The sequence below is a fragment of the Ascidiella aspersa genome, chromosome 1, assembly GCF_963924565.1.
Source record: "Ascidiella aspersa chromosome 1, kaAscAspe10.2, whole genome shotgun sequence".
In the NCBI taxonomy this organism is placed as follows: domain Eukaryota; kingdom Metazoa; phylum Chordata; class Ascidiacea; order Phlebobranchia; family Ascidiidae; genus Ascidiella; species Ascidiella aspersa.
In genome coordinates, this window is record NC_139447.1 from 37,888,868 (window position 1) to 37,894,867 (window position 6,000).

Below are 6,000 nucleotides of genomic sequence, written 5' to 3' on the forward strand. Positions count from 1 at the left end.
GAAATATAAAGAACTACGCATTAAAAACTCTAGTGAGAATTAATAAATTGTCGGTTAACATTTTTGTCCAAGAAAGCTTAAAATTTCATCCAAGATTAAAATTTCGTCGAAATTTAGTTTTAAATTTCATCCTAAAACATTTTAATTGCACTTTATCTTCTTAAGGAAAATATGCCGCTGGTCGATAAAACTAATTCTACAGGACTTAGTTTGTTTACCTTTCTTTGTTTATTTTCAGACATTGACATTTTCTTTGTTTGTTTTAAGATATAGAAGAAAAATTAGAGAAGTTTGAGGCGGCGACGATCGCCTTGTCTGTGGTTTGTGGTTTACAAGGTGAGTTTGTTGCAATTAAGACAAACGACATTAAAAAAAGGCATAAGGAATTTTATATAAAGCAAACTTACCTTTAAAAAAAATTAAAATAATAAAAGTTGTTCTAACAAAACAATGGTACAATTCCACTAAAAACCTAAGCTAACAAACTTATATTTGCCGAGGTGTTTTCTTTCATACTAATGATTATACGAACAGAACCGTGTTTAGTGTTCCTTATTAAAGTACGTGTTGTAAAGTAAATTTGCAAAACAAACTTGTAAACTAAATACACTTTAAAAACGGCTTAAGAGGTGTAAATAATGGTATAATTTACATATACAAATACTTAACGTTTTAAACCCACCCAATCCGACTGCTTTCTATGGCTTCAAGCCGGGTTAAAATCTTCTTCGGCTTCAAACTGATATTCACGTTTACTAATTAACCAAAAAAGGCAATTTGCTCAGTTGTCAGTTTAGTTTGTCTGTTCAGTCTGATCGCTCGTTAAAATTATATGTTCAGCAATAAAACAGAAAATAAAATTATGAGTTTTTTTTAAATAAATATTTTTCCTAATACTAGTTGCTTTATCTCTGCTACATACATAACTAAGAACTGTAAAAAAATTGGAAGAAAAATAAATACCGTTTGCCTGTTAGGGCAACGATTTGTTCAACCTAAGAACTGCTAGAAAATCAAAACGTGTTTTAAATGTTTTCAACTTTCAGTATGTGGTCTTGTCGCTTGCGGTGTAACGATCTACAGGCTGCAACGTCATCGCCATTTCGGCCAATCGGCGGTCGGCAACGTTTATGACGTTCAACTTGAGCAAACTGGTCTCAAAGAAGCTTACGTGACCAACCAACAAGGGGAAGAAAATCAAGCCAACAGCTTTGATGAATCGGAGGCAAGTGATGAAGAACATCATGATAGGGAACAAGAAAAAGATCCAAAACCTGAGGATGCTTCTAAACCAGAAAACGACGATAAAGATGAGTGAGATTTGCGGAAATTGGAGTTGAAACGACATGAACTGCTGCTGTTTAACACTAAAAGCTGTACATAAACTTTGTAGATATATTTGTATAAGACGTAGTTTAATCCCATAGAGATGTTTTTCGTTAGTTATACCCAGAGTTGCGAGTCGATTAAAGAACCCGAATTACTGATAATATATCACTTTTACAAGTGTTTTGGCAGCAAAATTAGTTTCAAAATTCGATACTGCGCATGTGCACGTCGGACTCGGTACTTGGATATTTTTACGTGGTCTTACTCGAGTTATTAGTAGACAGGTTTTTATATACCGCCAAAATATTTGTGTTAAGCAGATTTATATTTTTCTATTATACTCAATATATATCTTGCTTTAATCGCCAGAATATCTTCCATTTACTAAGTACATAAAACCGAACATGATCACTTTTGTTTTAGCGAATTTCCTTGCAGTTTAATATAAAAACGAATAAAACATTTTTGGCAGCAATATCAGTTTCAAAATTCGATACTGCGCATGCGCACGTCGGACTCAGGACTCGGGTATTTTTACGTGGTCTTACTCGAGTCGCGAGTTCGACTCGACTCCGCAGCCCTGGTAATGACAAAAATGATTCTTATTCGCGCGTTTTGTTTAAATTAAAAAAAAAATCGCATGAGCAATCAGTCGAAAAATACTAGCATCTAATGTTGGTTTGATTTGTTAATAGTAGACAAAGCTATGACAATTTTTTTGATTCGCAAACTTATCGTTTTTCGATATATGACATGCTGAACACATTTTAAAGCCTCTATCACCCAATGTAAGTTGGTTTTGTAAAAACGGTTGCATTTTTCAAAAAAATACGAACGTTTTGCAAATTGGTATTTTATAATATCTTCAGGAAGATACTGCGACTAACGACATTATATTTTTGGTTTTACACATGAACTGTGTTGTAAAACAGTCACTTTTTGTGTTTTTTTAGTGGATTATTATGTATCACAAACTTTGTGTTAAATATATTTATATTCCTATAACGTAATTGTCGATTTTCTATTATACTTAATATATCTTGCGATAAGCACAAATAGCTTACAACATAAAAATCAAACAAGATCACTTTCGTTTTCACCGTACTAAAATAGCATAGTGAATTCCTCTGCACTTTAATGTAAATAAATATGATAAAATGATGAAGTTCATTTCTCATTTTTAAACAGTTCAGCCAAAGTGGTGCAATATTTCCAAATATATGACCGAGAAAAATTATTTACGCATAGTTGACGGGCCTCACAAAAACGGTCAAAATAACCGCACCCATAATTCTAGTATTTATATAAATGAAACTTATCACATGATTTATCATTCAAAACAGTTCAGCCAAGAGTGGTTTACGATTTTCAAATCAATGACTTAAAAAATTATTTATATGTGGTTGGCGGGCCACACCAGGTAAAATATCAACTCTCGTGCTTACAATCGTTTAATTTTTCTGAAATTGTTTTACGTTTTGTTAACATTTTGTGATTTCCTGTTTACAAGCACTGCAGGTAACCTTGAAATAAAAAGTTTGAAATTAAGTTGTGCAATGATGATATAAGGCCTTGACCACTCTGGCTTGGACCTTATGTACACTCTTGTGGTGAAATAGTTTTGATTTGAACGACCTGTTACTGAATCGAATAGTGAAAGTTGTATTTTACTTTCGTTTGGCGAAATGATGGAGGTATCGCATCGAAGCTAAGAATAGAATTTCAACCGATAGAGACGACAGTTTTTTAGCCTTTCCATTGGCTTCTATACACCTGGGACCGTATAACGCGTGTTTTACTGCGTGTATAGTATACCACTTTATAGGAATTTAAATTAGTGAGCCAACGCGTACATACTACTGTCGTTAAACTATATTTTGTATGGCAAAGTTGACAGCAAACAAGAAGTACTCTGTGTATCATGAAAGAGAAAGCTTATTGATGACTTTTACATTTTTGCAAGTGATATGATTCAATCAATCAAAGTTTCATTTCCCTTATTTGCAGTAGTTTTGCAGTGGTTTGTTAGTGTTTAAGCAAAATTTTCTATTTTCTCCACTATTATATGAAAATAGTAACTATAAAGGCAACCTAACTAAAGCAGACCAATAAAAGCACTTTTTCAAATCTAAATAGCAAAAATAAAAATTTACTTTTTTGAAAGAAAGCTTTTTTGTCATACGGCCTTAATTAATTTACTCCATTATATCGAGAAATGTGCGAATTTCAATTATGTGCACAATGCGCCACCCTTTTACCGTTTTGTCGCGTAAACCAAATAAACGCAAGCTTTTCGAGGTTCGCGCAATTAATTCTAACTTCAGTGTCATATTTGCTCGTAAATTCGCTCGAGAAAAACGATAGTTGGTTTTATGACGCTAAGTTATACTAACAAGAAGCTCTTCCGCAACCTATTTGTTTTATCCTACATTTCGGCTACCTATACAGGATGCCTTAATCAGGAAATGTAGCAACACCACGATCAACACCATGCAAAGTCAAACAAAAAGCGAACGTCAAGGTATGTAATAACTTTGTGACGTCATATCGGAACAATTTATTGCCCCTCACCCAAACCAAATCCTGAACAGGTACCACTACACACAACCGTGTCTCGCCGTAACACTATAAGTCCAGGGTTCATTGTAGAAAGCACGATTACGTGTGGTTAAATCAACAATGCATTGGTGCCATTCTCGATTACTAAATGTTTAATGGATGAACAGGAACCATACGTTTGAAGACTATGCCGAACCCGCGCCTTTAAGGCTTCACAATGATTTTGGACGTCATGATTTCCTATGACGTTGCATTGACATACTTTTTATTATTAATGGGCCCATTAACCTGATGGGAAACAAAAATGTTGAATTTTTTTCGAAAAAAAGTGTTTGGGTGATTGTATGAGAAGTTGAACATCAGCAAAATTTGAGAAAAACATGTAGTGATTACGTAGCGCTATGTTAACGTTCAAAAGCTATTTTTAGAGATACATAAGTCGACCGAAAGTCAGTAGAAAATTGTTCTTTTTGTAAAACAGGAAATAATGAAACGTTCTCACAAAAAAAACTAGTAATTACCTTAGTTGCAATTAAATATCATTTCTCCGCATTTTTCGCGTGTTCGACAATCTTTAACCTGATCGCGAAAGTCATTGTTTAAACACACAGTTGCCTGGCAACGTCACTCACCGTGTCAACTTTAAACATAAAAGAAAATTTTACATTCCGCAACAGCTTTATTTATAGTTTAACATTTCCTGTAAAGTTAGTTTAAAATATTTCAAAGCGTAATTTAACATATATATGCAATAATAACTTTGTAGTGGATATTAAAGTGGTTTACAATTCTTAGCGCTATAGTTTAAATTGCATGAACCGGCGCGTCACCGTAGCGCATTAAATTAATAAGTAACTGTAACCTGGCAACGAAAAAACACAACCTGTCGTTGCGTAGGACGCTGATCGGAGTTATTTAAGATGCAAGCAGCACAGTTGAAAGCAACTGTTAGGTTAAGGAGGATAAAATGAAGTGAAATAACGCAGATGTAGTACATTAAAACTTGGAACTGTTATTTTTGTAATGTTTTTTTAATTTCAATTTTATATCGTTTATTAAAATTAACGCAAAAACGAAAGAGACGCAAAACCTACCAATTTTAAAATGAATCCTAAAATATATAGGTTTTATTTTGTTTGGTTGAAAGCTGATTTTATTTCGCAAACTACTATTATTTATTTATCTTTATATTTATTTTAACGCTTTTAAAATATTGTTATTTATATACCTTTGTATTTTTATTTTTTAAGGCTGGGCCAACTATAATTATTTACTACTTTTGCTGTGATGCAGAATAAACTTACTTCGTTCAAAATGAGGGCGACCTGTTTAGTATTTGTTGCGATTCTGTGTTCGTGCTTCTTTGACGTCCAATCACAAGAGACGACGACCGACGTGATTTCAACGACGTTTGAAACGACGACCGAAGATGTTGGGTCTGGTGAGGAACCTACAAGCACGCCAGTAGTTATAACTACAACAACAACAAAACAAGAAGAAACAACAACAACAAACCAAGATAAAACATCAACAAAGGATCCGAAGGGTGAGAGTAGCTGACGTAAAATCCATCAGCTACAACTTTTTGGGCTGTGTGTATTTAAAAAAAAAACTACACTGTTGTTGTCCAATATTTTCACCATTAAACAAACAAAAGTATTTGATCGTTTCTTGATTAATGAGCAAAAAACACTAAATCAGAAATAAATGTTGATATATTGCTGATGACCTTAACTAGGTCATATAGTAAAACAGTTAGTTTACTGAAAGCACAATGCCGGATAATTATTTCAAAAGAGAGTACAAATGGCAGCATATATCTCACGAAAAATCTTGGGTAAAACCTATCAGTGTATAAACCTTGCACAATCACCGCAATTCCGTATTTCCGATATTTATGTACTCTTGAATAAAATTACGTGTATATAAATTTGTTGGCAAATCTGTGTCAAACTTACGACTCTATTTTGTTTTTGTTTTTAGAAGCAGAGCTCGAAAAATACCAACTGGCGACGCTAATTCTCACAATTGCTGGCTCTCTAATGCGTAAGTCTAGTGGAAGGCTTAAATAATATTGCATTGTACTTACTGTATTCATTTTTTTAAAGACTT